At 32.7% G+C, this 22,450-nt stretch overlaps 1 pseudogene; it reads right to left on the bottom strand.

Moving 5' to 3' along the window:
• Positions 1-19,924: 19,924 nt before the first annotated feature.
• On the bottom strand, positions 19,925-21,302 carry LOC124081499 (elongation factor 1-alpha 1-like; annotated as a pseudogene).
• Positions 21,303-22,450: the final 1,148 nt, after the last annotated feature.

Here is a 22,450-nt window from a genome sequence, read left to right as displayed (position 1 = left end):
AATGCTGGATATCTTCTCTGATATAAGGATGTTGATTCATAATGGGGATGGGTAGATAGCATGGGAAGAATAGATGAACTTTAGATAGGGCAAAGGGAAGTATGGGAAATTGGGGGTGTGGTGGTAGGATGAGATGGACATCATTACCCTAAGTACATGTATAAAAACATGAATGGTATGACTCTGCTTTGTGTTCAACCAGAGAGACATGAAAAATTGTGCTCTATTTGTGTAATATGAATTCAATTGCATTCTGCTATCATATATAAAAAATAGAATAAATAAATTTTAAGAAAATTTAAAAAAGAAAATCCAACCAAAACACTATTACAACTTTACCCCACCCCTGGGATCACATCCTAAGGATAAAGCAATGTTAGGACACAACTACAGAAATTTGAAGCAATATCTCAACTTAAATACAGATCAACTACTGAGTAGATTGACTAAATTGGCTCAACCCCAAAATATTAATTGCTTGGGAAATGAGTCATTGGACATATTGTTTACTGCAGTGTATTTTTCTATAGATCATGTCTTAAAAATAATAAAGAGATAACACAATATAATAAAAAATAGCAACCCATTTGAGAGGAGACAGAATTCCAAAATATCAATTTGGAATAGATTTTATATATATACACAAAGCCTTTCTGAGGTATAGTTCAAAAGTCCAGAAACTTGGAATGCAGTAGGAATTTCAAAGAGACACTTAGTCAAGTTAGCCTCAACCTAAACACAAGTTGTTCTTGAAGAAATCTGAAGCTTTGCTGTAGCTCAAAACCCCAACCAAGCACATTCCTAAATAGATTGACTAAAGTGTGACACTACGGGCCTAGTACATACACAGGCATATCAATTTCATGGCATAAAATCTATTTGCCTCAGTCCCCATTGTGCAACATATGATGGTCTTTCATAAAAATGAATGGCTAGACTACTACTCATTGGCTAGAAAAAAACATGTTCCCCGGGGACCCAGCAAATTTCAGAAGTTGCCTCAGCCATGATAGAAATACTGGAACTCTCAGAGAACTTAAAATAAATGTGATTAATATGTGTACAATAAAAAAGGATGGAAAACATGAATATCAGATATTAAGCTAAGTAGAGAAAGGTAAATTATGAGAAATATTCAAGCAAAAATGCTAGAGATAAAAAAATAGTAACAAAAAGGATAAACATCTTGAATGGGCTCATCATTGGGCTCCATGCTACCAAGGAAAAAAAACAATGGACTTGGGGGTGGGTCTATAGAAATTTCCCAGATTAAGACACAAGGAGAACAATAGTGAATAAACAAAACAAGCATAAACAAAACCAAATGGCAGAGATCTCCCAGGATTTGTATGACAAAATCAAAATCTCTAACACATGAATCAAAAGAATCTCAAAACAAAAAGGAAGAACACATGGCCAAAAAATATTTCATAAAAGGATTGTTAAGAGTTTGTCTTTTGTAATCAAATATGAAGTATGTGAGAGTACATACTCCATTTGCCCAAAATTACAACCTTGTGCTAGTAATTATGCTCAATGCATGGTAGTTTCTCAATAAATATTTGCTGAATAAATGAATATATATATATATATATATATATAATATATATATATATATATATTATATATATATTATATATAGATATTATATATATATTATATATATAGATATATATATGTGTGTGTGTGTGTGTGTGTGTGTGGACAAATATAGTACAATTTTCGTGAACACATATTCTTCAGCTTACTTGATGCTTAAAAGTCAGTGAGTACTGAGTAATTTTCAAATATTCTGAGAAATATGCAAGTTGGAAGTTAATTTTAAATGAGGAGTAAAGTCATCAGGAGCAATGACACAATTAGAGGTCATTTTTAACATTCAGATTCATATTCATTTGAAAATAATTAAAAATGCAAATTATAATTTAATATTTATGAGCCTAATTGATTATAAGTTATTTGAAAATTGACATTAAAATTCCATATATATGAACCTGGAGAGCAAATCAAATGGTTAACTGAGTAAGATACTCTAGTAATGTATCACCACAAAGACAACAATTTGAACACCAATTTGTATAGCAAAATACCTCCACAAAAAGTAAGGAACCAGGTGAAACCCCAGTGTCTGGCTTAATATAATAAGAAAAGACTCATTTGAGAAGGCAGAAAGGAAAGAGCTTCTATATCACCCTTCTCTCAGTTCAAGCCATTTCCGTTAAGAGATGTTTCCTGAGTTAGTGAGGGAATGTCAATTAAGTACAAACTTCAGAATTGAAATCCATTATCAGTTCAGCTATGGTGAAGTCCAGTATTGGGCACAGCCCTACAACCCCTGTCCCCAGACCAATGCCCAAAGACTGAGCCTCTGCATTCACAATATCCAAAGAATTGCTTCTGCCACCTCTATACACACCTCAGACAGCACAGCATAGGATAATAATGCAGGAGACCAGACCGAGTACAGGAGTTACCCTAGGGTAATACAGGAAAATGAGTGTAAAACTTTGGCTTGGAACCTGGTCTGTCATGAAAAACCCAGCACCAGGAAGAACCCAAGATGCTTAACCTTAGGCCAGTACTCACAAATGCTATACTTTTTCTAGCACCAGGCAGAGACTTAAAGCCATGTAGAATAGACGTAGAATAGACACATATTTCAACCTGCATCACCAATATTTATTGTGTGAATCTAGGATACACCCTCAAGACTGCACAGGCTCTTCTAGCTGTGAAGCTTAGTTACAATCGATCTTTGAGTCAGCCTGTGACTAGGAAATGCCTAACCATGGTCCTAGAGCCTCAAGCAGTGTAGCATGAAGCAAGACTGTATTCACTACTTTATTCACTAGGGGTAGAACAGAGCAGTTATGGACAGGTCTTTGACTTGGAAATCAAAGTAAGACCATTAAAACTAATTCTGGATAAATCCTAATGGGCTCTGCCCACAAGCTAGGGCCCATATATTTTGTCTCTGAATCCATACTAGCACGAGTCTATCAGATATCTATTCTAGACAGCATCATCCATGGCAGGTGCAACAATCTCAGACCAGAATTTCAACATAGCATCAATGAGCCCATAGCAACAAGGGCCTTATTCCTGTCCTTATGCTGTGCTGACCATGACAGACTGTGGGTTCCAGGTGTGGCCCAATTTTGCAACATTGATAGCCACAAGACTAATCTCTCTAATCTTCACAAAGTCCAAGGTAAAACCACAGAAAGAATCATTATTTACCTAGGGGAAGAAAAAGGAAGTAGACAACAAATTATCCTATTAAAACCTGGGTCTATTTCCTCCACAGTTAGATCCCTTAAAGGCCAAAATCACATGGTGCCTGATCATAGGCCACTGATTGTGGAAGAGGTGACTAGGCCTATTTCAGCCCCAGGTGTAGGCTTTTAGGGATGGACTATCCTTTTTATGAACTCCTTTTTTTTAAAATTTTGAACAACACACTATTTTAAATACAGAATTGAAATAATGTTGGGCTTGGGGTGCCCTTTAGTGCTGAAATAGTGCCAATCTACCAACAGTGAACATATGGCAAACTTGTATGTAGGGGATCATCTGGTGCTGAAATAGTGGAAGCATCACAAATTCAGGGAAAGCTACAGCCTGTTTAAAATTTCTGGAAATATAGGCACAACAAGACTAAGATTATGAGGATAGGAATATATACTTACTCCTTCAATGCAATGTGCAACAACAAACATTAAGAACTTTAAGGAAACATGCCTTCACCTAATGGACAAAAAAAGTTGTACATCAAACATATACCAACAGACATATGAAAATTCTTGAACAGGAAACTAAAAATAACTATCTTAAGGAAACCCAAAGAAAACTTCAAGAAAATCAAGAGAAATGCTTCAGATTTCTAGCAAAAAATACAAGAAATAAATTGAAGTAGTTTAAAAAAATCAAAGGAATCCTTGAGCTGAAAAGTTTACTAATAAAAATTAACAATGTGATAAAAGGTGCTAATAGAAGAATAGATCAAACAGAAGAAAGAATTAACAAGCTTGAAGACAGCATATATGTAAACACACAGAGGAGAAAAATGAAGAATGAAGAGGAATTATAAAATCATACAGAAATTTTGGAATAGCAATAAAAGAACAAGTAATCAAGTTATTTGTTTCAAGAAGAGTTTGAAAATGTCAAAGGGAGAGTAAATTCCTTCAAAAAGATAATACTGAAAACTTCCTGAACCTTGAAAAAGATGCAAATATTTGGGACAAGAAAGTCAAGTAGTCATATTAAATTCAATGAACTCTATTCTAAGACATATTGTGACCAATCTCTCAAAACTTAAACACAATAAAAGAACTCTCAAAGCAGCAAGAAAAAAAGAAGAAGAAGCAAATAACATTTAAGGGTGTTTTAATTTGCCTCCCATCAGATTTCTAAGCAGAAAACTTCCCAGTCAAGAAGGAATATGGTGATTTTGGGTAGCATGAAAATTGGAGGTAACTGCCAATCAAGAATATTGTACATTTCTAGACAAACAAAAGCTGAGAGAATGTAGCAGTATAGATCTGTTCTGTAATCAATAGTAAAAGTTTTATGAACTGAAAAGATACTAATGATTGAAAACAAAGCACTGGAAGATATAAAACTTACTGGTAAGAGTAATTAAAAAGAAAAATTCAGAATGTTCTCACGTTGTAAACATAGTGCACAAAGCATTCATACCTTTGGATTGAAGAATAAAATATCAAATAACAAATTGTGATAGCTATATTGATATGTTAAGAGATAGACAATATACAAAGATGTGACATACCTAAAATTCAAAATGGCCAGGTGCAGTGGGAGTGCACATCTGTGGTCCCAGCAGCTACTTAGGCTAAGAAAGGAGGATCACAATTTTGAGGGTGGCCTGGGCAACTTAGGGAGACTCTGTCTCAATATAAAAGACAAATAGTGTTGGGGATGTAGCTCAGTTGTAAGCATCACTGTTATAAATCTCCAGTGCCACTGATAAATAAGTAAGTAAATAAATAAATAAACCAACCAACAAACAAATAAATAGAGTACTACCATAGTGGTTTTTTTTTGGGGGGGGGTACTTTTAATCTTTTGTCACATGAGAGATTGAACCCAGGATTGCTCTACCATTGAGCAACATATCCAGCCCTTTATATATTTATTTATATATTTATTTACTTACTTATTTTGGGGATGTGGACTCTATTGCCACTCTATTGGCCTTGAACATGTGACCTTCCAGGCTTAGCCTCCCAAATCACTTAAATTACAGTTATGTGCCACCACACCTAGCATATCAGTATACTTTTGCTCTTTTGTTTTGTTTTAATTTCTTTCCCTCTATTTAGTATAAATGTCAAATCATCATGTAACACAATAAATAATCAACATATGTTGTGAGTCTTAAGAAAACCACAAATCAAAAATGTATAATACACTCATAAAAATAATGCTAATCAAAATACACTAGTAGAGCAAGTCACTTAACCACAAAGGATGACTATATGAGAAGGAAAAATAAAGGGATTATGATAAAATACAATAAAACTAGAAAGCAACTAACAACATTGCATGAGTAAGATTCTACCTAATGAAAATTACCTTTCATAGAAATGGACTGAATTATCCGATTAAAAAGATACAATAAGTGAATATATTTAAAAAAAAAAAAAGACCCAACTATATGCTTCTTAGAAGAAGCACACTTCACCTCTGTAGACTGGAAGTGAAGAGATAGACATATTTCATCCAAGTAAAATCTGAAAGAAAGCAACAATACCATACAAAATAGACTAAATAAAAAATAACAACAAAGAGAGCATGCCATTTTATAATAATGAAGGGATCGATTCAGCAAGAGTAAATAACATTTGCAAATACATATGCATCCATACATATAGAATATATATAAAAAAATATTAATAGTCTAAGAGGAGAAAGGAACTCTAATATGTGAATAAAGGACCCCAATATATTATTAAGAGACTTTAACACTCCACTTTTAGGAATATTTTTGGAAGATCAGTGTTTTCTTCTTAGTTTTTGAATAAGTTCAATTTATAATTTTAATTCATTTTGTTTTAGTTTAATAATGAAGAATCTTTTGCATAACTAAAGGCAGACATTATTTTTGCTTGCTATTTTGTTAATTTTTTTGCTTATTTCAGATTCAATGTATTCTCCCTTTTCTTGTTTATTTTGGGAAAAACTGAAGATGAATGTGTCTTACTCTCTTTCCTAATAAAGGCTCTGAGTACTGCTTTAACTGCTTCTCACAAATTTTTATATACTATTTTTCCGTATTATCTAAATAATTATTTCATTTATCATTATGTTAAAAAACCTGAGCCTTATTGAAAATATTTTATTTGGTCTCTAAATATAAATTTTTCCAATGATTAGTATAAATCTCAGAATCTTATAAATTAGCTGAGACTCTTTTGGTAGCCTATTTTATGTTCTAACTTGGAGAATGTCTCATTGCTGTGGAGAAGACTGTGTGTTTCTGCAGCTGTTGGATAGAACGTCTGCAAGGTCCATTTGGTCTAGGGTGCAATTTAACCTGGCTATTTATTTGTTGATTTTCTGTGTGGATTATGTGTCCTTTGCTGAAACTGGTGTATATAATTTCATAGGGCTGCTGTATCAGGATTGTACCAGTTGTTTGGTGTTATTGTTCTTAGTGCTAGAAGTTCAAGATCAAGGTGTCAACAGGATTTTTTCCTTTTGAGATAATCTGGGATTGTTTCCTTCAGTGCCATTTAAATCTCTCTGTCATCTAGTTTCTTGTTTGTTTACTTGAATCACTAGTTTTACTTTATATTGTAGATGCATTACCCTGATCTCTTCCTGTATTTTAATATGATGTTTTTCAATTTCTGTGTTTTTTCACAGGCATTGTTTTATCAAATATGTAAGATAAGTCCCTACTCCAATATGATCTCATCTTAACTAGCTGCACCTGCAAGAAACATATTTCCAAATTAGATTACATATGAGGCATTAGTGTGAGGAGTTCAACATATATTTCTGGGGGTACATAATTCAACCCATAAAGATACACACAAGAGGCTGGGACTGGGGCTCAGGGGTAGAGAACTTACTTGCCTGGCATATGTTTGGTGCTGGGTTTGATCTTCAGCACCATATAAAAATAAATAAATAAGATAAAGATATTGTGTACAACTACAACTAAAAAATATTTTTAAAAAGATACACACAAAAACACATGCATAGTATTGTTTCCATATATACTTAGAGCTATTATGTACATAGTGAATAAGTACAGGAAATGGAGCTGAACATCCATCAGAAATCATGAAGGAATTGCAAAGTTAAACTAAATATTACATATAATATCGATTTTTAAAAAGTAAAACTAAAGTATATATAATATCAATTTAAAAAAAAACTACACTTGTTTTTTTGACTTGTGATGCAATCTATTCTGGACAAATTTCTGTTTGAGTAGAATGTACTGTTGAGAAGAAGTGTTATTTCAAAGCTGTTATATGGAATATTCTATTCAAAAAGAAGGCTCAACAGATTTACTAGACAGGGCCCTTTGGCCTAGAATGCATTCTAACTTTGCTGTTTCTTTGTTGGTTTTCTACCTACACGTCCATCCATTGCTGAAATGGAAGTGTTAAAGCACTTCCTGTTATTATTACATTGAGGTATATTTCTCCTTTTAATTTTGTTAATATTTACTTTATATATTCAGGTCCTCTCTTACTGGGTACATGTATATTTACAATTGTTATTTCTTCTTATTTTCTTGTTTTTGTTCTTAATTTAGTCTTCTCTATTGGATATGCAGTGTTACAATCTCAGTATCTCTCCGTCCTTTCTAAAGAATAGATTTTCGTGTAAAATATTCTTGTTTGGCAGGTATTCTTTGTTCAAGACATAAAATAACAAAGAAATTTAAGAATTTTACTGAAGCAAATTAAATTGAATAAAAAATATAGAGTTGGACACACTGGTAAGAACCTGTAGTCACAGCAACTTCTGAGGATGACGCAGGAGGATACCAAGTTTCCAGGCTTAGCAAATTAGTAAGGCCCTACATTACTTAGAGAGACTCTGTATCAAAATAAAAAAAATAAATAAACAGATCTGGAGATGTGACTCAGTGGTAAAGCATTCCTAGGTTCAATTCCCAATACTTCCTCAAAAATAAAGTCCCCCCCAGACAAAATAAAATAATATCTATAATATATAGCAAAGGATCTACTAAGTGGAAAATCTATAGCAACCGATGCCTGCATTACATCAAAATAGCCGAAAGATCTCAAGTAAAGAGTCTGTCATTGCACTTCAAGAAACTAACAAAACAAGAACAAACCAAACTGAAAATTAGTAGAAGAAAAAAGACAATATACATCAAAGAAGAAATAAATTAAAGACTAAAAGTGAACTAGTAGATGAATTCAGCAAGTTTTAGGGATACAAAATCAACGTACAAAAATCACTTAATATGCAATACACCAATAGTGTCAGAAATTTATGTCAGAATCTTTCTTCTGTCTTTCCTATTTCTTGTCCTTCTCTCTTCTCTTAATTCCCCTTTGTCTAATCTATAAAACTAATCACCAATAGTGATTTATTTGAAAAATAAATCCCATTTAAGATATCTACAAAAAGGAAATATGTACAAATAAGTTTAACTAAAGAGGAAATAAATGGCTACAATGAGTGAGACATTAATGTCATTTACACAAATTGAGAACAGAAATAAATGGAAAACATCTCACGTTCAGGAATTGGAAGAATCAAAATTCTTTTTTAAAATATTTTTAGTTGTTGGTAGACCTTTATTTTATTTACTTATTTATATGTGGTGCTGAGAATCAAGCCCTGTGTCTCACATATGCTAGGCAAACACTCTACCACTGATATACAACTGCAGCCCCTCAAAATTCTTGTACCATTTATACTGCCAAACTAATCTGTGAATTCACTGCCATCCCTTCCAAAATAACAGAAATAGAAAAACAAATATCATATTCTTTTGAACCACACACAAAAAAAATCCATACACATACATACACACACATACACATACACACATACACACACATACACACACACATACACACACACAACCCAAAACCTGAATAGACTAAACAATTGAGCAAAAAAGAACAAAGCAGGAGGCATTACACGCTCTTACTTCAAAATATATCACAAAGCTAATACAATCAGAACATTGTGGTATGGGTATAAAAACAGACAAATATATCAGTGGAATGAAATAAAAAGTCTGGAAAAATACCCATGCATCAACAGACAATGAATTTTCAATAAAGGTACCAAGAACTCACAGTGAAGAAAGGAGCTCTCTTTAATAAATGATACTGGAGAAATTGTACATGCACATGCAGAAGAATTAAACTAGATTCCAGCCTATTACCAGTTAAAATTTCAACTCAAAATAAATTAAAGACTGAAATATAAGACTTAAAGTTATTAAACTACTAGAAAAAACAAGAAAATTGCTTCAAGACATTTGGATGGGCAAAATTGGGTTTTTTTGGTAAGCCCCTAAAACCCCAAAACACACAAGCAAAACAAAAGTAAACAAATGGGATTAGATCAAACTAAAAAGCCTCGGCACAGCAAAAGAAAAAAATAAGAAGACATAAACTACAGATTTGGAAAGAATATTTGCAAAATATAAATCTGACAAAGCGTTAATATTCAGAATATGAAAGTGAGCTCAGTAGCAAAAAAAAAAAAAAAAAAAAAACAGATAAAAAATGGGCACAGACTTAATAGACATTTCTCAAAAGAAGAGAGACAAAAGATAGATATATGAAAAAATGCTCAACATCATCAATTATTAGGGAAATGAGAATCAAAATCACAGTGTGATACCACCTTACTCTTGTAAGGATCTACTATTAGGAAAAAAATAAATTAAAAAATAATTAAATAAATAAATAATATCACTCATACTACCAAACTAATCTGTGAATTATTACAGTATATATATATATATACATATATATACAATATATATATATACATATATATACACATATATACTATATATATACATATATATACTATATATGTGTATATATATATATATATATATATATATATATATGACAAATGTTTGGTGAGAGTTTGAAATAAAGGAAACACACACTCTTCATGGGAATGTAAGTTAGCCTATGAAGCAGGGCATCCATTCAAAGGCAATAAAGTCTACATTTTGAAGACACACATTTAAGGTAGCATGATCCATAATAGTTATGAAATGGAAAAAACCTAAGTGTCCATCAATAATTAGATGACATATATAAACCATGGAATACTATTCACCCATAAAATTAATGAAAACCCTATCATTTGTGGCAATATGGGTGGATCTGGAGGTCATTGCCTTGCATTTCTGAAATAAGTCAGGTACAGAAACATGAGTACTGCATGATCTCCCTTATGTATGTCACCTAAAATTTTGATCTCATATTTTTGTTGTTGTTCTTATGTCTGATGTCATTTTACATATTTATTTATTAATTTTAGTTTATATGACAATAGATTATAGTTTGGCATATTTATATGAATGTGGAGTATATCTTATTCTGTTTAGGATCTCATTCTTGTGGTTGTTCATGATGTAGAGATTCACGTGGTGTACTCATATGAAAGTTATGTCAGAATCTTTCCTCTGTCTTTCCTATTTCTTGTCCTTCTCTCTTTTCTTAAATCCCCTTTGACTAATCTATGAAACTCCTATTCTTCCCCTTTCCCATATCATAGAGAACATTCAACTTTTTGTTTTCTGGAATTTTCTTATTTTGCTTAGCATAATAATCTCCGGATCTATCCATTTTATAGCAAATATCAAATTCTTATTCTTTTTTATGCCTGATCAATATTCCCCTGTGCATGTGTGTGTGTGTGTGTGTGTGTGTGTGTGTGTATATATATATATATATATATATATATATATATATATATATATAATCTTCTTTATCCATTTGTCTGTTGAGGAGCACTTACTTTGGTTCACATTACCTTAGCTATTGTGAATTGAGCGCTATAAACATTGATGTTGCTGTGCCACTGTAGTACACTGTTTTTTTAAGAGAAAGAGAGAGAGAGAGAGAGAGAGAGAGAGAGAGAGAATTTTTTAATATTTATTTTTTAGTTTTCGGTGGACACAACATCTTTATTTTATTTTTTTGTGTTGCTGAGAATAGAACCAGTGCTCTGTGCATGCCAGGCGAGTGCTCTTCCACTTGAACCACATCCCCAGCCCATAGTACACTGTTTCTAAGTCCTTTGGATATACAACAAGGAGTTGGATAAGAGGGTCAAATGGTGGTTCCATTTCAAGATCTCTGAGGAATCACCATACTGCTTTCCAGAGTGGTCGCACCAATTTGCAGTCCCAACAACAATGTGTGAGTGAACCTTTTGTTCTTATCCTCACCAATGTTTATTGTCACTTGTACTCTTGATTGTTTCCATTCTGAGTGGAGTGAGATGAAATCTCAGTGTAGTTTAATTTGTATTTCTCTAACTGTTAGAGATATAGGACATTTTGTTATATGTTTGGTTACTATTCCTATTTCTTCTGTGAAGAGTATGAACCAAGTGATTATCACAATATTGGCAGAAAAAGCATTTGACAAAATACAATATCAATTCATGTTTAAAACATTAGAAAAACTAGGACTAGCAAGAAGATACCTCAACATTGTAAAATCTATATATGCTAAACCCAAGGCCAACATCATTCTAAATGGATAAAAATTAAAAGCATTCCCTTTAACATCTGGAAAAAGACAGGGATGCCCTGTTTTACCACATTTATTCAACATAGTCCTTGAAACTCCAGCCAGAGCAATTAGGCCAAATGAATAAATAAATGGATACAAATAGGAAAAGAAGAACCTAAAGTATACCTATTTGCTAATGACATCATCCTACAATTAGAAGACCCAAAAAACTCCACCAGAAATCTTTTAGAACTCATAAATGGATTCAGAAAAGTAACAGGATATAAAATTAACATCCATAAAACAATTGAGTTTCTATACACCAATGGTAAATAAGCCAAAGGTAATTTAGAAACACTATCCCATTCACAACTGCCTTAAAAGATATATTAGGACATCAGTCTAACAAAAGAAGTGAAAGACAATGAAAACTACAGAACACTAAAGAAATAATTTTAAGAAGACCTTAGAAGATTAACTGACTTTCCATGTTCTTGAATAGGCAGAATTATTATAAACAAAATGACCATACTTCTAAAAACACTGTACAGATTTAATGTAATTCCTATTAAAATTCCAATGAAGTTCTTCATAGAAATAGAAAAAAATCATGAAATTTATTTGGAAAATAAAAGGCACTGAAAGTCAAAGCATCTAGCTTCCCTTGCAAAAATCTTTCTCTTCTTATGTCTCTATATCCTCATTTTTGAGATCTACTTATTTTTGAAACTGTTTTAATAATGCCATCTGTCTTCCTTTTCCATTGAAAAATTAAATCTATATTCAATTATACAAGATTTTTTCATTGTTTAATGGTGTCATTACCTATTTACCATTACTTATTGACTTCAAAATGAATATAGATCTTCTTATCTTAGCTCTATAGCAATCTCATCATTCTCAAATGAATTTCAGAAAGATGGTGGTTACTCGTTTTCCTTCATTCATAAACGAATACTTTTACAAATCACATCTTATTAAAGAATAAAATTCACTTTCACTTTTCATTATTCAAAGTTATTTTTCTCTCTTCTTCCATCTGCTGCTGACTTTTTCATGTCCTGATGCTATTTCTAAAAGTTCAAAACGGAGGCGATTATTCCCTTCTCTATTTCTATAGTATAAACTTATAATTATAGTGTAGAAATCTAGTGTATTATGTCTCCTAGATCCATATTATCTAAGTTATAATAATATCATGTTATTTCTTTTAATGGAGTTCTCCATAAACTGAATACATAATTATGTGATTTACGTATCTCACTCCATATCCAGATATATTTTACTAAAAAGTGTGTGTTTATGAATATAATAAATATAAAGAAAAACATATAGATAGATATATAAATATATACATATATATATTTAAATGTCTCTATTCTTATCTCTTCTTTCTGCCCTAAGATTAAACACAATAAAGAAACTAGCAAAATTTTTTCATTAGGTGATATATTTGATTTTTTTTAAAAAAAAACATACTGGGAGAGTTTCTTATTAATTTAAGGTACCATTGCTCTCTCTACCATATATCTCTACCATCTGTTCAAGTGATATTTTATTGTCTCTTTTGCCATTTGGTATAATGAAATATTTATTTAAGGTGGTATGTGAAGTATTTCAAAATTGCTCTTATCATCTTCTTTGAATCCACTCATGCCTATTCTTCTTGCAATTATTACAGTAGAAAAGTATAAATTATTCATTTGCATCTGCCTTGCTCAAAACGTTCCAGAAGTTTCACTTCATTATTGAAATGAAATCCTATATCCTTGCAATTATTTTAGAGGGTCCCATATGATCTTATTCTCACTAGATGACTTGCTTTAGATTCTTTCCATTAGTTTCCTTCTTATAAAGTTTTTCTCAAGCACCCCATGTCTTTCTTTTTTAAAAATTTTTATTTATATATGACAGCAGAATGCATTATAATTCTTATTACATATATAGAGCACTATTTTTCACATCTCTGGTTGTACACATAGTATATTCACACCAATTCATGTCTTCATACCTGTACTTTGGATAATAATGATCATCACATTCCACCATCATTAATTACCCCATGCCCCTTCCCTTCCCCTCCAACCCCTCTGCCCTATCTACAGTTCATCTATTCCTGACATGCTCCCTCTCCCTATCCCATTATGAATCAGCCTCCTTATATCAAAGAAAACATTCAGCATTTGGTTTTTGGGGATTGGCTAAATTCACTTAGCATTATCTTTCTAACTCCATCCATTTACCTGCAAATAACATGATTTTATCCTCTTTTATTGCTGAATAATAATCCATTGTGTATATGTGCCACATTTTTAAAATATCTATTCATCTGTTGAAGGGCATCTAGGTTAGTTCCACAGTTTAGCTATTGTGGATTGTGCTGCTATAAACATTGATGTGGCTGTGTCTCTGTAGTATGCTGTTTTTAAGTCCTCTGAGTATAGACCAAGGAGAGAGATAGCTGGGTCAAATGGTGATTCCATTCCCAATTTTACAAGAATCTCCATACTGCTTTCCATAGTGGCTGCACCAGTTTGCAGTCCCAACAGCAGTGTATGAGTGTACCATTTCCCCCACATCCTCACCAATGCTTATGGTTGTTTGTATGCATAAAAGCTGTCATTCTGACTGAAGTGAGATGAAATCTTAGGGTGGTTTTGATTTGCATTTCTCTAATTGCTAATGATAATGAACTTTATTTATGTATTTGTTGATTGATTGTACATCATCTCTGAGAAGTGTCTGTTCAGGTCCTTGGTCCATTTATTGATTTTTTTTTTTGGTGTTTAGCTTTTTGAATTCTTTGTATACCCTAGTGATTAGTGCTCTATCTGATGTGTGAGAGGTAATGATTTGCTCCCAAGACATAGGCTTTCTATTCACCCCACAGGTTTTTTCTTTTGCTGAGAAGAAACTTTTTGGTTTGAGCCCGTCCCATTTATAGTTTTGTGATTCTAATTCTTGTGCCACAGGAGTCTTATTAAGGAAGTTGGGGCCTAATCCCACATGGTGGAGATTAGGGCCTACTTTTTCTTCTATTAGACACAGGTTCTCTGGTTTTATTCCCAAGTCCTTGATCCATTTTGAGTTGAGTTTTGTGCATGGTGAGAGATAGGGGTTTAATCTCATTTTGTTGCATATGAATTTCCAGTTTTCCCAGCACCATTTGTTGAAAAGGCTATCTTTTCTCCAATGCATATTATTGGCACCTTTGTCTAATATAAGATAATTGTAGTTTTGTGGGTTAGGTTCTATGTCCTCTATGCTGTACCATTGGTCTACCAGTCTGTTTTGGAAGCACCCCATCTCTTATATAGATCATTTTTTCATGCTTTTTGTGTCTTTACTCATGTGACAAAAATGAATAATATCTATTTCAGAGGAAGTTGTTCTTTACTATCTTTTTTAGTCTATTTGAGCACCATAACACAGAAAAAAAGACTTAAACAACAAAAGTGTATCTTTTTTTCTTAATTTTTCATTCTACTTTGTTATATATGACAGCAGAATCGTAATGTGCTTTACAATTTATATTACACCCATAGAGCACAATTTTTCATATCTCTGGTTGTATACAAAGTATATTCCTACCATTCATGTCTTCATACATGGATTTAGGGTAATGATGTCCATCTATTCCACCATCTTTTCTATCCCCATCCCCCCTCCCTTCCCTTCCTACCCCTCTGCCCTATCTAGAGTTTTTCTAATCCTCCCATGTTCCCCCTCCCAACCCCACTATAAATCAGCTTCCTTATGTCAGAGAAAACATTTGGCATTTGTTTTTTTGGGATTGGCTAACTTCACTTAGCATTATATTCTCCAACTCTATCCATTTACCTGCAAGTGATGATTTTATTCTCTTTGGTTGTTGAGTAATATTCCATTGTGGAATATTACTTCTAGACTTGTAGGTGACCACTTTCTCGCTATTGGCTCACATGATCTTTCCGGAAAATGTGCATCCTGAAACAGCTAGTAAAATTCCTGGTGCCTCTTATCAGATCCTGTCTTTATCCTTACAATCTTTTTTAACCCAAATTACTTCCTTAAACACCATGTTTGCAAATACAGCTGCAGCTGTGTTAGGTCTTCAACATTTAAGTTTTGGGGAACACAAATATTATGGTTTGGATATGTGATATCTCCTGAAAATTTTAATCATTGGATTAATCTATTTAGTTGATTAATAATTTGAAAGGATTACTAGGTGGTAACCATAGACCTGTGCCATCACTGGTCATTTTGCCTTAGGGATTATATTTGGTTCCTGGCTCCTTGCTTGCTCTTTCTGTTTCCCAACTTCAACGAACCAAGCAATATTCTTCCATGAAAACCTTTCTGCTGGGATTTTCTGCCTGAACTCAATTCCTAAGACTTGGAATTGGCTAACTGTGAACAGAATCTTTGAAACGATGAACCCAAACAAACATTTGTGCTCTAAGTTTTCTTGTCAGACATTTTTCATCTATGGAAAGTCAAATGGAAAACTGAATAACACAATAAAATTCAATCCATAACATCACTGAGGTAGTATTCTCCTTTATCTAAAATTATATGCCCTTTTGTCTTCTGTGAGTGCTCCTATTGAATTCATAACTACTATTTGCAATGGTGCCACATATATATTTACTTTGGTATGGAAACTCAATGAGGATGGGCTTTGTGGAATTTAAAAGTTCATTTTCCTAGGATCTAGAATTTGACAAGCATTTTTTTTTATTTTAGAGCAAATGAATATTTCAAGAAGAAATGAATGTATTACTAAATCATGATACAAAGAAACATCAGAACAGAGGGAAGAGACAACAGAATATGCTGGTCATTTTTGAACTTGGACACTTTAATCTTGTTTCTTTTTTCTAATTAAAAATTTTAATAATATCTAAATATATGTTGAATTTCCGAAATGGAATGAAGGATTGTAGTCATATAGATTAAATCTAACAAAGACATTTTAGTTTTAAAATAATTAATATTTAATGTATTATGGATATTCTACTCATACATAATTTCCACATGAGATCTTATATGAATAAGTGAGTTGCAGAAAACTTGCCAACACCTATTTCAAACAATTTGTGTTGTTCAAATTTTATTAGGAGTGTTTTCCAATTCTTTAAGCAACGTTTTTACATAATTTTATTTCAAGGAGTCAACATTCTTATCTCCCTTGGTGACTATAAGAAGCAAACACATTCTTATATAATTATAAAGAGCACTTATAATGCAAATACCCTGTGACTAGAGTTAAAAGAGTGAATTTACCTTAAGAGGGAAATAGTTTATAAAACAACTTTTTTGGAGAGACCAGAATAATAGTAATTTTAAAGAGTTTACATTTAGTAAAAGATTTTTGCTCATTTGTCATTTATTTTGTATTAGAACTAGTATTACATTTATTCTCATTGCTATGTGTCACTTGTATGTTCAAAGAGTGATGATATATTCTACTCACTTTTCCCTTCACCTTGCATAAAGTCAATTAACCAATGTAAAATAGGCATATGTAAACTTTTTTTCTACCATCCTAAAATTCACTTACTAAAGGAAGAAATTGTTTTGGAAAAGTCATTAGGATAGCATAATTACTCCTGATATGATTATGGCTCTCTTAAACCTGTGACAGTTTCATCACTTAGGCCATTGATTGCAAGAAACCGCTTCGAGTATAAAACAAAGCTACATTTTCAATGGATATTGGAAATGATGTCAAGGAAAGCCACCCCTCTAAGCATCACATCTAACCTTCAATACCTCATTATTGACCAGATACTGGCTCATTCGTTCAAATTATTTAATTGAACCATTCAAGTCAAGGCATAAAGTAGACAAATTAATTTAGTGATTGTCAATAGGCTGAGAATCCCTGTGGATCTCTTGAAACTTTCTGAATATTTTGCAATAGTGTTCAGTTGACCCATTTTACAAACTCATTATTTGAGTAAATATTTCCTTACTTTGCTTTAAGTTTTGCTTCCAAGAACCATTTGTGTGTTGCTAGTTTAAATTTTCATGATTTTAATGTTGAACAGTTTTTGCTTTTGTGATCATATCTGGAAGAATTCATCTTGTGAAATTTCTTTTGGATTTATTATTTAGTAGTGTGGATGCAGTTATGCCTTATTAGTCAATGCTTTTTAAAATACTCAATTCAATCTTGATGTCAAAATTTGGGGGAATACATAGGACAGTGAAATCATCTTCATTTGGAAAATTTGAATAAATATTTTTGTTCTGCCTCTAATTGAAAGATTGGCAAGATGTTTTCTAACTCTCCAGTTATAAAAGGCATAATCTTCTCAACTGAAATAGATTTGTGATCTAAGTCACATTGGAAGTAGAAGACATAGTTTATACTCTCAGTGCTTCTGTTACTATAATTTTCAAGGAAATTTTTTCAACTTTTCTTCAAAACTTCTTGACTTTGTTTCTAAACAAATAAAAGTTTTAAACAACTATTTTTCATTGAGAAGAAAATGTTTAGAAAAGCACTATATTGAAGGTAAATAATTAATCATAGTTTTCTCATATTGCATTTTAATTTGACTTTTTACTCTCAGAATCATAAGTGATATGATCTGTAGGTCTGAATATTTAATAATTTCCTAAGAATAGTTCTTGAAGCATTTTAAGTAATGTATATATACACTATATTTGAGAAAGTTCTTTGAATTTTGGTGAAATGATCTACCAAATTAATTGCCTAAATTAAAAACTGAAAAATTTAAAAAAAAATCTATATATTTAAACTACCATAATAAAAAAGAGAATTAGAGAAAATAAGTAGAATCAAGAATGGTCTGATTTTAAGGATGTTTAACTCAGTGAGTTGTAAATTATATTTATTTAAAAAATAGATATCATATTCTAGTTTTACATAAAATGTCAGTAAGTGCAACTAAAACTAGTGATGGAAAGTAGGTGATTTCTTGCAGAGTTGGAGCAGGGAGATTCAAAGGGAACAGAGATCACAAGGGAGCATTGCCACAGTCCAGCTGCAGCAAAATAACGGGGGGGGGGGCGGTGAAGAACAATTTGTGTAGATTGATACAGCAGGAGTAGGAGCTGCCTTTTATTGTAGGACAACAGAGGTATTTATACATTCCACACAGCTTATCTTAATTAGCATAAACTAGATACATCAGTCAACCAATAAGGAATCTCCACACTTAATGGCTCCCTGGCTTTACTTCACAAACCACTCCCTCTGGCAAAATGCCAAGTGCCATCCAGACATGTTTACAGACCTTAACAGAGCATGAGGAAATTTGACAGGGTAAAGTACTTGTTTAAAATGCATATCGTGGTTGGAGTTTTGCAAGTGTTTATATATGTACACATTAAACTTTATAAAATGCATACACAATTGTATACAACATATCTCAATAAAGCTGGAAAAATATAGCAAACCAGTGTACTAAAGAATCCAATTCTGTAATCTAATTATAATTTATAACTCAATATTTAATGAAAAAAGTCATAGTATTTATTAGTCTAGCTACAAAAGACTTATAAACCCATTTAACCAAATTGATCTAATTGAAATACTAAGAACATTTCACTTGAAAATGTACATGCCTGGGAATTGTAGTTCAGTGGTAGAGTTCATGCTTAGTGTGCACAAGACCCTAGGTTAGCTTCTCAACCCTCAAAATAAATAAGTAAATACATTTTAAATAATTACTAATGATGGGTGTATACATCCCTATTCCTTGCCACTTGAGAGGCTGAGCCTCTCATTTTGAAGTTAGGTTGGACAACATAGTAAATGTCCCTCTCAAAAAGAAAAAAAAATAAATGCTACAGAATGCATCTTTAACTGCACAAATCATTTATACAAAAAATGATCATATATTGACCCAGATGATTACAATGGGAATTCTTTCAATTCTTTTTCTCATTAAACTTTTGTTTTAATGGATCTCAAATTCTGTGGCAGATTTTTGTCAAGTTGTTTTCATTAAAAAGTACTGATTTTAAAAACTAATAACCTAAAACTGCCACACACAAAAAAAACAAATGGTCCCCAAAATATTATCCTTTACTTCTGAGGGTTTTATGATTCATTATTATCATTAACCAGTTTTTACTATTAAAATTAAGTGGGCAATTGAGATAAACTGTTCTGAGACTGTTCTGAGATTTTTTTTCTACCAGATTGTGGTGGTAGGTGTTAGGAATAATATTCATTCAGCCTTCTGAGCTTTCTGGGCAGACTTGGTGACCTTGACAGCTCTACCAGCCTTCTTTTCCATTGCTTTGATGACACCCACAGAACTCTCTGTGCGTGTCATATCGTGAACAACAAAATTACCCAGAGGAGGACAGTCCAAGAAGCTCTCAACACACATGGACTTTCCTGCAAACATATCAACAATGGCAGCATCGCCAGATTTCAAGACTTTAGGACCATCTTCCATCTTCTTACCAGTATGGTAATGTATCTTTTCTTTCAGCTCAGCAAAACTGCAAGCAATGTGAGCTGTGTGACAATCCAGTGCAGGGGCATAGCCAGCACTGATTTGGCCTGGATGGTTCAGTATAAACACCAGAGCAGTGAAAGAAGCTGCTTCCAGTTATTTTTGCTGTCACCAGCAACATTGCCACAATGAACATCTTTGAGAGACAGGTTCTTGACATTGAAGCTGACACTGTCTCTGGGAAGAGCTTCACTTAGAGCTTCATGCTACATTTTAATAGACTTTACTTCAGTTGTGACATTGACTGGAACAAATGTGACCACGATCACAGGCTTGGTAATACCAGTCTCCACTTGGCCCAAAGGGACAGTACCAAAATCACCAATCTTGTAGACATCCTGAAGGGGTAGATGCAAAGGCTTGTCAATTGGACGAGTTGGTGGCAGGATGCAATCTAAAGCTTCAAGCAGTGTGGTTCCACTGGCACTGCCATCTTTACATGTGACTTTTCCTCCCTCAAACCAAGGTTTATTAACATCTGGCTCCAACATGTCACCATTCTAACCAGAAATCGGCACATATGTTACTTTGTCAGGGCTGTAGCCAATTTTCTTAACCTAGTTGCTGATTTCCTTAATGATTTCCTCACATCTTTCCTGACTATGGAGTGGTTCAGTGAAAACCATTTTTGTTAACAGCAACAGTAAGTTGTTTCCCACCCAGTATGTAAATCAGCAAGGCATACTCATACTTCTTCTCTTTCTGGGAGATACCAGCTTCAAATTTACCAACACCAGTAGCAAAAATTAGAACAGCACAGCCTGAGATGTGTCCTATAATCATGTTTTTGATAAACTCTCTTTGTCCTGGGGTATCAATGATAGTCACATAATTGCTGGCTTCAAATTTCCACAGGAAGATATCAATGGAGACACCACATTCACACTCAGCTTTCAGTTTATCCAAAACCCAGGCATGAATGAAGGAGCCTTTTCCCATCACAGCAGTTTCCTTCTCAAATTTTTCAATGGTTCTTTTGTCAGTCCACCACATTTGTAGAACAGATGGCCAGTAAAGGAGAACTTACCACATCTATGTGTCCGATGACAACAACAATGCCGATGTGAGTTTTTTCCTTTCCCATTTTGGATATAAGTTGGTGGTGGTTTTCAAGACACCTGTGTTCTGGTGGCAAACCCACTGCAAAAAACTCTATTAATTTAAGATGTATGTTACATCAATTTACATAAATTCTTTTGTAGCATAGAATGAATATATTCCAACTACAGTCATATGTAATAATGGGTTCATATTATAAGAAATGCATTATTAGGTGATTTCATTGTAATGTATGAACACTGTACAGTATATTTACACAATCCTATATTTTACAGGTCAATGACTTGAACATGGCCTATTGATGTAATCAAAAGTTTTTATAAACATGAGGTACACAAGGCTGGTCACACTTTAACATGACATACTCTTTTACAGTAGATGTTCTATAAGTAGAAGAATAAAATAAAAGTAAAAGTATAGAAAATATATAAACAAGTTGCATCAGTTTATCATTATCAAGAGTTATATATTTTTCATTTGTATGTGCTATACTTATATGTGACTGGAAGCACAGTAGGCATTTGTATAACAATATTATTAAAAACACATTATTAATGCATTGTCCTATGATATTAAAATGGCAATGACATTATCAGGTTGTAGGAATTTTTCAGTTCCATTATAATATCATGGGATTATTGTCATATATACTGTCCATCAGTGAATGAAACATCTTAGGGGGCATGACCATGTTTTCAGAAGCAAGTCTAACCTTAATTTAAAATCTAACAATATTAACATAGACGATTATTATAGACCAATTTTTCATAATCATCATTATAAAAATCTTACTAAAAGTAGCATTATCAAAACAAATTGGGGAATTCAATAGGTGTTTGATCAGATATCATTTGCAAAGTGAATTATATTCAAAATCATATCCATTTTATTTACCACATTAACAATAGAAAAAGATGAACATTTTTGTTTGCATCTTGATAGATTCAGGAAAGATATTTGAGATTTTTGGGGTACTCATTTGAAGTTAAGAAAATAACAAGCAAACAAAAAGGAAATATTCTTAATATGATTTGAAAAATACAGCCAAACCCAAAAACATATATTGCAAGGATTTATCGACAGCTTTTCTCTTGGAATCAGGAGTAAAAATATCTTCATATAAACAATTTTATACAATATTGAACAGGAGGCCTCCAACTATGGAATAAGGAT

The sequence above is a fragment of the Marmota monax genome, unplaced genomic scaffold (assembly GCF_021218885.2).
Source record: "Marmota monax isolate L192 unplaced genomic scaffold, Marmota_monax_Labrador192_F-V1.1 WCK01_AAM20220418_F8-fsc01887, whole genome shotgun sequence".
NCBI classification, from domain to species: domain Eukaryota; kingdom Metazoa; phylum Chordata; class Mammalia; order Rodentia; family Sciuridae; genus Marmota; species Marmota monax.
This window is presented reverse-complemented; position numbering and strand designations above follow the sequence as displayed.